This window comes from Oryzias latipes, chromosome 15 (assembly GCF_053564925.1).
Source record: "Oryzias latipes strain Hd-rR chromosome 15, Olatipes_Hd-rR_3.1".
NCBI lineage: Eukaryota > Metazoa > Chordata > Actinopteri > Beloniformes > Adrianichthyidae > Oryzias > Oryzias latipes.
The window spans coordinates 4,038,144-4,050,186 of NC_136251.1; the positions used below are offsets into that span (position 1 = coordinate 4,038,144).

At 39.7% G+C, this 12,043-nt stretch overlaps 2 protein-coding genes across 3 annotated transcripts in view; one reads left to right on the forward strand and one right to left on the reverse strand.

The window, feature by feature from the left end:
- Positions 1 to 12,043, reverse strand: part of LOC105358774 (uncharacterized) — a 148,268-nt gene that overhangs the window by 34,810 nt on the left and 101,415 nt on the right. The window lies entirely within an intron of this gene.
- The window catches only part of adgra1b (adhesion G protein-coupled receptor A1b), a 207,473-nt gene that overhangs the window by 2,187 nt on the left and 193,243 nt on the right, over positions 1 to 12,043 (forward strand). The window lies entirely within an intron of this gene.

A 12,043-nucleotide genomic window follows, 5' to 3' on the forward strand; every position in this document is an offset into this window, starting at 1 on the left:
AGCATTTCAGGCAGATTACTCAAGCAGTGTTTTACTCGGTGACTCCCCTAGGGTGGTTCAGTTAATCAACTCACCTGTTCAGCGTCCTAAGTCCAGGTGTGCAAGTTTTTCATTCTCTTCCTTTACCGCAAGCGCTGTTTTAGTCGCCCCACCCACCTCCTCGGCTTCTACCTGTGAGCTCCGTTAGGGGTAGTTATTACTCTAAAGTTTTATGGAAAGCTTGTTTCATGGAATTGAACGGAGCCTTATGCCAAACGAAAAAGAATGTGAACTAAAAGAATTTGAAAATAAATAACTTTACTGCATGACTTGTCTGACTGAAGTGAAGTTTGGTGTGATGGAAGCTCACAGTGCAGACAGTGAAAGATTGATTCCTTCTTTAAAAAGTGAAGGGGGGAAAAAGAGGATGGAATAGTTGATGTAATATTTGGAGTGGATAATTAATCTAAAACAGCCACATGATGATGAGTCAACAGGAAAACAAAGTTAAAAAATTCACTTGAGATGAAGGTTTATATATGTTTGAAGTAGCATGAATGTCAATGTAACTGCTACTCTATGACTTAAATACAGTTTAACATTTTATAAACTGGAAAAAGATGTTCTGGTCACATAGACCAAATGTTCTGTATCACTGTGCTGGCCTAAACGCCATTTGGCAACTGGAACCAGTGAAACTCAGAACATAGATGGACATATATTATTCCACAGTTGATCCCAACAGCAAGACAATAGAAAAGTCATGTGGGATTCTTGTGGTTTCCTTTAGGCCGTTTGGTGAATTTCATCTTTTTGAAGACTGAGACGTAGCAGAAGAGAGAAGAGAAAACAAGAAAAGAGATAAGACACGAGGAGGTAACCCTTCACATGAAGTAACTGCCGATGCGAGGCAGAGGACAGTTCAGGCCTCTGCGTCGTCCATGAATTTCTAACAATGGCCCCCTCGTCAGGCATTATCCCTTACATATACAGTAACTAATGTAACATTCGTAGAACTCAAAACTTCAAGATAAAAACGACAGGTTTGTGTTCAAAAATCCAGTAGCTGAACTTGTCTGTGCATAAAGGTGTCCATCTTGTCGAGCTACTTAAAAAATATTTGAAAAAGTATCTTGGTGAGCTGTGGGACTATCAGAAGTCCAAGGTGAGACAGCTCCAGAGTTATGTGAGCTTCATCTGCCTCGTGCTCTTTCCACATTTGCATGAATCACTGCCTTTACTGGCTCTGCTCAGAAGAGATATTGTCTGCGCTGAATGCCAAGGTATTCAAACCCTGTGTTGACGCGTCAGGAGAGCTCTGTTAGCATTTATTTGTGGCTGTTTGGACATGAAATAGTCTGTTAAGCACTAAAAAGGTTGATAACTCCCTGCATGAGCTCTGCCCCCTCCCTGCACATGCAGACTTTGACAGCTAGATTAATACCCGTTTCTGGAAGCAGGAGTCCTGCTGGAAAAGCCAATTCTGAATGTGAAAGACAAGTCAGTGGCGACGACCATTCATGTTTAACTGCCAGTATGGCTGATTAATGCTTGCACTTTGCTTACTGCAATTGTTTGAAGCGGGGGTAGTTATCAGAGGTAGGTGTGTGGCTTTTAAATGTAAAAACGGTTTAAGGCTTCTTCAGATTCAACGAAACAGAAACCTTTTTGTTGCCTGTGGGTACAAACAAAGCGTGTATTTTTTAAAGTGCTCCTCATGGATAAATAATGCAGATACTTCAGTCTTTTCCTAAAAATATTCTGAATGGATCAAAGTGACTGGAAGCAGCTTCTCTCTTTTCTAAGTTCTCTTGAGAGGGTTGAGGTAGTGTGTGTGTGTGCGTGCCGTGTGTTATGATTAGACCAGCACAAATGCATCTGCGCCTGACCCGGCCCTTAGCCTCGGTGAACAGAGCTCTGGCCGGGCCAGGAAACCGTTTTCCTGCGTTAGGAAATGTGACCTTTGTCGAGCTGAAGTGGCCTCCCTGCTCGCTCTTTTGTTTGGATGTACTGCAAAAATAAACAGATACATCAAGGGAAGCATGTACATACCGATCTTTCCCTGCAGACTGCAAATCCAGAAATGAGTGGTTTTTATTTTTTGCCTTGTTTTCTCTCACATAGATGAAGAAAAAACACTTTAAGCTTAGATGAATCGCAAATCAGAGCTGCTCCGGCCTGCAGTCGTGTTCCATCGGAGGTGATAATCAGAAAATTTAGCAGCAGTTTGATCGGTGGCTCTATAAAACGTTTATGTGGAGCAAGTCCCTCAATGAACAACAGGAAAAACAAGAGAGTAGGAAACAAACTGCAAGAAGGAGGGCATCAGGAAGTCTGTGTGCGGCTCAGTGCCTTCCATTAACACCCATGCCTGTGCTCCTTTTCGTGCATGCCTGTGGGGGTGGGGGGGGTGAGGAGTTTGGAGCTCAGCCTGACAGCTCTGTTGACCTTGGGACCCATCTTTAGTAATCATTTCAACAGCGCTGAGCAGCACAGGCTATGCCGGCTGCAGAGAGCAGCAGCTGAAATCGTAGCTGACACCTGTCTGAGGCAGTTCCTTAACACACCAACACATCGCTCATCAAGAGATACGGAGAGACAGGAAGTAGAAGAGATGCAGGAATGGACTGATGATGGGAGATGGACTCGGGCAGCAAAAAATCCACTGGAGATCTGGAGGGAGTGACAGAAGGGATGCTGGGAAAGTGAGGATTGTGTCTGTTTGGCATTTTGCTGGATAATTGAGATAATGCGTCTGCCACACAGACTGATGCTCTCAAATGACTAAAAACACATCAGGACCGCTGATCCTGTTTGTCTTCACACTTAGATTACAGTACATTCATTTGAATGAGAAGGTGTGTCCAAACTATTGGTCTGTACTGTATGTTCTTTGGTCTACGTTGTCGTCCAATTATGGTCTGTTTTGTCGTTTTAAAAAAAGATGAACAACGTCGACATTTTTTCAAAACAAGTGAATAAACTCTGCCTTAATGAAGCTCAGTCCCTGCAAGGTTCTGAAGAAATCCACAGCTTCCGTTAGGGCTGGGCTGTATACAACCCTTTACATATCAATATCGTGTTTTCTTCATGTTAGGCGATAACGATATATATCACGATATAAAATAACTATATACGTCACATTTGAACTCTCTGCTCTCAAGGGAAATGTGTAATGACATTAGGTTGGTTAGAGCTAAATATTTATTTCCTATCATACTTTAAACATAACAGACACACTGATGGACCATGATGCAAGAGGTTTTTTCAGATAACCAAGAAAAGGCATGTATACTACAGACTATACTGAAAATTAAAACAAAACTTTCAAGTTTCAAAAGAGAACAGAAATAATACAGAACGCTAAACTGTTTGATCCGTTCCATTTAAAAACAAAACAGTAACTCTACAAATATATTTGAATGTTTTCAAGTTTTACAGAACAAACATCAAATTGACCAACATTGTTGTCATCATCCTGTGAATAATCTAGGAACAAAAAGAAAAATATCTGAGTGTCTTCTGGTAGTTTAGGCTGTGGCTGCTGTGCAGGTCTGAGCGTTGCTGTTTTTGCTGGAGAATCTTCGTTTCTGTCAGTCTGAGATTGAGCATGCTCAGTGAGTGCCTCTGCTTCCTGTGATAAAAAGGTTGGTGCTATTTCCAGTTTTAGGAGAAACATGCCTTCTGCACTATTTGTAGTTCACGTTTCTGTGTTTTTAGTCAGATCTGAAATAATTGTAATTCCTCCACACAAGGGCTAATATTTAATTTTTGAGTGACGACCAAGTTGACTGAAAAAAATCTAGCAGCCAAATTACAACACGATTTTACACAGAAATAGCTTCAGTGTTTAACTTTTTAAATTTTTTTAATGTATTTTTTAGAAAATGACAGACAGTAGAGAGGGGGGGTTACCAAAAGGAGAGATAATAAACATGAACAAGTTTACACAAATGTTTTAGGAGGAAAGTCAGACTAACATTCTTACTTTTACTCATCAAAGAGGAAAAAATGCTCACAACTGGCGAGTGTTCACTTCAGACCCTTCAGAATAAAAGTCTATCGTGATGCTCATTTTTCAATTTAGAAAAAGTTCTATGGTTATGTATTTATCGTTTTACCGCCCAGCCCTAGCTTTAGTCAAAGACTGATCTGCGTGGATTAAAATTCTGAAGGACGTCCTGCATAAGATGATGACATAAAAAGAGCTGCAGCACCAAAACAGTAAATGTGTTCCAGAGCAAATCTGGAAAGGTCACGGGTGGAAGATGACTCTGCTCATTCTTTTCCAACAACTCTTGACAGCTGGAAAAACATAGTGGAGATTTTCAGGTTTTAAGTTTTAAGGCGGAACTCCAAAAAGTTTGAATTTAACAAACTGCATTCTCACAAACTCAGACCTCCGGTTAGCCTTTGTGCCTTTCCTTTTTTTTTTTTTTTTTTTAATAAATTTGACTAACTTTAAGTATTCAATCGTAAATAATAAAAGCAAAAAGAACTGTTGGAAAATGGGAAATTATACCAGTAAACTAATGTTACACCTGAAACTCCAACATCTGTGTTGCTGATTAAAAGATAAAGGAAAATAATTAAAAACCTTTTTTTTTGTTCATTTTTCCAGTTGTGATGCTCCATTTGAACACAGACTAAAGATGGGAGTATGGGATGCTGACTTGATTTCTCAGATTAGTCTTGACAAGGAACTGAAAAATAACACAAACATTGAACTTGTATTTTTGCTGTGCAGCCTGACAAACGTTTCTGTAAATGATTAAACTCATTCCTGACAGTCAGTTTGCGCCTGATCTCCTCACATTTGTTGTTGGGCTTTGATTCAAAAGAAGTTTAGTCTGAGATGAACTGTACTTTCTTTGATCTGACCTGAAATCAGTCTAAATCGGGGCGGGGCGACCGTGGTGCAGTGGTGGGGCGGTTGACCTCTGATCGGAATATTACAGGTTCAATTCCCACCTTGCCCACCCATGCGTCAAAGTGACCTTGGTCAAGACACTGAACCCCACCTTGCCTCTGGTGGAAGGTTGGTGCAGCGGAGCCGCCACCAGTGTTGGAATGGGAATGTGGGCCTTCGAGGAAGGTAGAAAAGCGCCATACAAGTAGACACCATTTACCATTTAAAATGATGAGCTTCATGATGGGAACACACAAGTATTAACCACACATAACAATGGAGTCTTTTTCAGTCTGTTAGCTGGGTCGTTAGCCATTTACTTTTGTTTCCTTCAAAATGCTTAAATTATTGGAATCAAATGTGATCTTTCTACAAGAGTATGTTCTACTTGTTGTCTTTTAAAAGTGGAACGGCCCCACACTGCATTGCAAATGGCTGGATAGCCCTTTTTATGTCACAACTCAATGATGATGACGACCTTCTAACAACCTTCTGCATCAGGCTCGCTTTCTTCTATTTAGAGTCCGATTTCACACTGAACTGAATTTAGAAGTTTAGATTGTTGGGATAGAGAAAATTAAAGTGAAAAAGAACCTCTTTAGAAACGAATGTTTTGTTCTTGATGAAAAAGGGTACATAAAAAGCACCATGATTCTGCTGACATTTCTTTAAGCACTCAATAGTTATACATCTGTCTCCCAGCTACTGAATTGCAGAGGTTTGTGAATTTTTTTGTTTGGTCTCCTGTTTGCTGGAGACTAAAATAAAGGCATCTGGTCTGAGCTGTTGCCAAGTCTGCATCCTGTTGTGTGTCAGTTCTTTATTATCTTTTCATAGACGGACACTGCTTGTGGTGTCCCAATGGGGTCAGGACTGTGGCTGGGCTCACACCCCTGCAAAAACATGTCTGATAACTGAGTATTGAAATCCCCAGGATACACTGCAGGAAGTGGGATTTGACATAGTTTGCGGATGTGTCAGTTGTTTTTATGGTTTGTGAATGTGGTTAAGGGCAAGATGACAGTGATCTGTGCTCAATATCAACTTCTTCAATATAACTTATTGTTATTACAATAGGAGATCTTAAGGAATGTGAGAAAAGATTTATTTGTGTTACAGGAAAATGTCTTGGGGTGAGACTCTGGGCAAATGGCGTCTTGGATACTTGGGATGAACTGGGACCTTAGATGAATAAACCCCTGAGCCCACACACTTATGGTGGTTGAAGGCCAGGGCATGACAATGCATCACTTCAAGTGGAGAAATTAGAGCTGTGAAAATTAGAGCTGATTCATGAACCAGAAGAGGCTTGCATCTTTCTGCTGAAAAACAGCTGGAGTCTTGGGATCTCAGAGATGTTCTCTCATAGCTTGTTTCCAACACAGCTCCTGAATCCTGCAGCATTATCAAGAAAACTGCTGTGTGATTGGCTCTTTCAATTGCATTTTTGACCAAATCTCTCTGAACAGTCGTTTTTTTTGATTTGATTTATTGATTTATTGATTTATCTCAAGCATTGTAGTCAAAGCAATAAAGAATTTACACATTTTTTATCAAACTCATTACAGAAATTTTGAAATGCATAGATTAAAAAGACAGAAAATAAAACAAAACAAAAAAGTCACTTAAATCACTTTTGTTTAATTAAATACATTGATCATTACTAAAGTCTAAGTAGAGCTTGATTTCTTGCTCTACTTGAAGAAGAAGTGATCTTATTTAATCCCACCCCTACTGAGTTCATTCATTTGATAGTTTTACATAGTTTTTCTAATCCAGTTCTGATCTGATAGATTCTTTTCAAGCTACAAAATCCAGTTCTTATTGATGATTGATTATCTTCAGAAAACAATGATTCATGATTTCAGTAAACAGTAACGGTAACCGTTGTGTAATAATCATTGATTATCATTAGAACACATGATAGCATTAAACTAGTAATTATTGCTACACATTGCAGATCAAGTAAAGAAAATCAATAGCTTATTGATAGTAATGTAAACATTTCAGTAATCATTAATGCACATTACAATGTAAAACTCAGTGGTTGTAATTAAAAGAGCTTTGGTTATTTCACCACAATCAAGTTCACACATGGATTTGGAATTATTCAAACACCTGTTGATCCTTAACTCCTCTCATCTTCATATCCTGAAATCAGAGTTTCTTTATACATATTCTTGAATATTTAGATATTTGAACATTTTTTGAGCTCATTACTTAAACCGTTCCAAAGTTTAGTGCCACACACCGACACACAGAAACTTTTCTTTGTGGTTCTTATCAGTTTGATCTTGAAGTTCCTACATCCCCTCAGTTTGTTCCTCCTTCATTTTCTAAGAACTGTTTCTGGATGTTGAATGTAACGATTTCCAACTGGCTCTGTATAAAAGTTGCGCAGTGTAAAAATCCACTAAAAGTCTAGATTGATAAAATAGATTGTTTGTATGATCAAGATATCTTTATGTACAATTCTGACGGCTAGCTTTTGAAGTAAACAGAGGATGGAGTGAACTCTTAGAATTATTCCCCCAAATTTCTATACAGTAGGTGAAATATGGTAATATTAAGGAGCAGTACAACAAATATCTACTGTTGTATCCTAATATATGTATAGATTTATTTACGATTGAAATACTTTTTGAGACTTTAGTTTGTATGTGTCTGATGTGAGGCTTCCACAGATTTTAAAGCACATATTTTGGAGAGAGCATCTATAGAGCACAAAAGACCAAGAGCACTCAAAGGTTCAATAACTTGTCTGTTGAATAAATGTCTGTTAAGTATTTTGGCACTGATGGTCCTGTTAATTCATTCATTGTCAATGTGAGCGTTTTGGATGTGGACCCCAAGAACACAAACGGGCTAAAGCACAAAAAGGTTTATTTTTGGGACTCAGGTAGGACAGGAAAAAGGAGCCTCTGGGAGCAATACTGTCATAGGCCACCAGGTGGAGCAGCAGTCTCTGCACTAGAGAAGAAAGTTAAATGTCCAACCCCAATGGTGGATAACGACAGGAGGGTTTACTTTCTTTTGCGAGGGATGGTCATGGCAGCAGGAGTCTAAGGTGAGAGAAACTGAAGAAAGGCCAGACCACAGACTGAGAAGGATCATCTTGTTGGGCTTTTGCTAAACATCAGCAAGTCTGTCCTCTTGAAAACCCGCAGGGAACAAAACAGATTCACAACTTTAGGCACTTCTTAGAAAGACAACAGGTCAGCAACGGTGGAAAGAAAACGTGGAGAAGGAAGGGGAAGGCAGCTCAGAAGCATGAGACTTTAAGGGCTTGGCAACAGGAAAGATGCAAAGACGACCACACAGGTGGAGTAAGTCAGCTGATTGCACTGCTAGGATGAGCTGCCAAGGTGGAGTGACCCAGGATCATGACAGTCAACACTTCTAACCATAAAACCTGCTCCTCATGTTTGAAAATTACTTGATACTCTGTTGCCCTTAAACATTTGATCTTAGCAATTACTTTAACCTATTTTTTACCCATCCTAAGTCCTAAGATTTTATGCAAAGTCTCTCAGGCATCGTCTGCAAAAATGGTGACTATAGTTAGATCCTGACTGTCTGAAGTAAAGTATATTTCTGATTCATTGTATTATATTGCTACCAATAAAAATTCTCCACATTCCCACTTTTGCCCCTTTAAACTCACCCTGGCCTCCATCTCCCCTGTGCTGAGGGGCTGCGCTGCATCCTCTTCACAGATCCGAGTATTTCTGCATGAATATTTCATCACATGTGTTGATATGCCCATGTGAATTATCTCACACCAAACTTTGCTAGCAGGCTGCAAATGAAGACAGTCAGAGTTTAAAATGGTTCGATGATTACGATACACACAGGACTTTCACAAGGCCACTTTGGTCCAGTCTGTTGAGACTGGACCAAAGTGGCCTTGTGAAAGTTGTTGCATGTGTTGTCACACTGTAAGGAGACATGCGACTCTCTTGTTTTCTATCTTTGTTGGCTTTTTCCAGACTTTTCAGGAGTAGAACAGATATTCAAACTAGGCTTTTATCTTCAGATAAGTGTGCTTTCAGCAATAAGTCATCCGTGCTTTCCTTCCACGTGCAGTACAGCACGCGTGTTATTCCTGGGCTCAGGATCATTGAGGTCGGGTCGAGCTGCAGTCTTCTGTATTGGTAGCAACTGATTTATGTGCTTTCTCTGAAATCAGTGGCTCTTATTGCTTATAGTGAAGATGTGTTACAAGATCACTTGGAACTTGGGGATGTCCCCCGACCTGCGAGTGGGCTTCAGACTGTAGTCTCATTAGACATGTATTATACAAAAGAATTGGTGATCCAGAGTTCACACTACAGCCAAAATCCATCTGTAAATTGTATTTGGAAAACTCAAAAAGGTGTCTACAAGGTCAATGAATCCTCTGTCTGTTGTGGACACTATTATCCCTGGAAATAGCAGTTACTTTAAAAGCATGTAGGAAATCTGTATTTGATCTCTTGCTGATGTTTGCCTGCTTAAAAAGGAACTGCCAGTCTATTATCTCAATGGTAGGTTCATTTGAACAGTGACAGATAGAAAAAATCAAGAAATCAATCAAGAATGTATACAAACTTATTTGCATTTGATTGAGGGATAGAAGTATTTGAACCCTGTTGCCAGAAAGACTCTTATGAAAACCCTCATAATCAGCACCAAGGTTGGAGGTTTCTTGTAGTTGATGAGCAGGTTTCTGCACATATCAGGAAGTATTTTTGCTCCACTCTTCTTTATGAATGATTTCTAAATCATTCAGATTTGGTGCTGTTGCTTAGCAACTCTGAGCTTCAAGTCTCTCCATAGGTTTTCTATAGGATTGAGGTCCAGGGACTGGCTTGACCACTCCATGATCTTGATCTACTTCCTCTTCAGTCGTTCCTTGGTTGTCTTGGCTGTTTGGTTTGGGTCATGATCCCGTTGGAGGACCCATCTACCACCCATGTTAAGCCTCCTGGTGGAGGGAGGGAGGTTCTAACTCAGGATTTAACGGTACATGGCTCCGCCCATCCTCCCATCCACACAGATACGTAGTCCTGTGCACAAAGACCCCCCAAATCATAATGCTTCCACCTCCCTGCTTGACAGTGGGGATGGTGTTCTTGGGGTCATGGGCAGCATTTCTCTTCCTCCAAACACGACGGGTTGAGTTGATGCCAAAGAGCTCAGTTCTGGTCTGTTCTGACCACAGCTCCTCCCAATCTCTCTCTAGATCATGAAGGTGTTCATTGGTAAACTCCATGCAGGTCTGCACATGTCTTCTTAAGCAGGAGGACTTTGTGAGCACTGAAAGATGTTAACCTTTGCAGTGTAAAGTATTCCAGCTGCTTTGAGATCATCAACTAACTGCTGCCATGTTGTTTTAGGCTGATTTCTGATAGAGAATCCAACTGCTCTGAGTGAACCAGAAGTCTAAATGGTTAGTAGGGGATCAAATACTTATTTCCCTCGATGCTATATAAATAAATGAATATAAATTCTTTAAAGTGGATTTCTTGATTTTCTTTGGGATTTTTGATCTCTTACAGTTCAAATGAACCTACTGTTACGATGACAGATTTCTTCTTAGGTGGGCAAACCTACAAAACCAGCAATACGTATTTCCTCTACATTTAAGAAGCAGGAAGGACTGCATTGCCCTCTCTCTGTCCTCTGACACTTTCAAACATGCTGATTAAAACACTGATGGGTGCTTATTTGTAGCTATTTGTGTTCTCAGTGAATAAATTAGCTTTTTTTCAGTCTTACAAGAGTTTTCGTTCATCATTTAGAACACAGCTGTGATTGTGAGTAAACCAGGAAGTGTCCATGTCTCAGAATGTATGCATACAGAAGCCTTTTTTTAGGTCTGTTCAGACTTTTGTTGTCTAAAATGTCACCTCCAGCTCTCTGTTGGTTTGTAACTGAACATGTTAAAGTCAGTGCTGCTGACTCAGCAGAAAAAAAATCTTCTTTGTTGGGAAGGTGATTATCGCTTGAATGTTTGAAAAATGTCCTCTGGAGATGGCCTAAAAGGCTTTTTTTATTCTATCCTGCAAAGCATTAGAGGAAGTCCTCATATTTGCAGAGGTTGCCCTTTTCTTCTATTAACATTTTATTTTTGTATCTGCTTTGAAATCACTGCTACCTCTAGTAAATCTCATATGATTTATGCACAACTAAATCTGTTTTTCAAGTTTTTCCAAATCGGCCTCCCATTTGAGAAGCTGCAGTGAATGAAAATGAAGAGTGGCATTCTGGATGAAGCATTTCCTCTACAGTGGGGCAAAAATGTATTCAGTCAGCCACCAGTTTTGCAAGTTGTCCCACTTAAAAAGATGAGAGAGGCCTGTAATTTTAGGTAAACCTCAACTATAAGGGACAAAATGAGAAGAAGAAAGAACATAAAATCACATCGTCTGATTTTTAAAGAATATATTTGTAAATTATGCTGGAAAATAAGTATTTTGTCAATAACAAAATTTCAACACAATATTTTGTTGTGTACCCTTTGTGTTTAAAGACAACAGTCAAACGTTTTCTGTAAGTTTTCACAAATTGTTGCTGGTATTTTGGTCCATTCCTCCATGCAGATCTCCTCTACAGCAGTGATGTTTTGGGGCTGTTGCTGGGCAACACAGACTTTCAACTCCCTCCAAAGATTTTCTATGGGGTTGAGATCTGGAGACTGGCTAGGCCACTCCAGGACCTGAAATTACTTTTTATGAAGCCATATTCCTTCGTTACCCAGGCAACGTGTGTTTGGGATGGTTGTCATGTTTAAAAGACCCAGACACGTTTCATCTTCAATGCTGATGGAAGGAGGTTTTCACTCACAATCTGACCATACATGGCCCCATTCATTATTTCCTTTGCCAGGGGTGTCCAACTCATTTTCACTGAGGGCCACATCAGCATAGTGGCTGTCCTCAGAGGGCCAGATATAACTTATACATGTAACTAAATGTAATGAAAAATAAATGTAACTACTCCTTAATGTTAAATAACTCATTATTTATTTATTTTAACTTTTTAAAGTGACAATTACAGTTGCATAGAAAACATATGTTTGCTTGTTACTCTAGCAGAAATCCTTTTACATTTGATTCTGTCAGGTTAGTTTATATGGACAGTGTTTAAGTCCTAATGCATAGTTGCCCAATC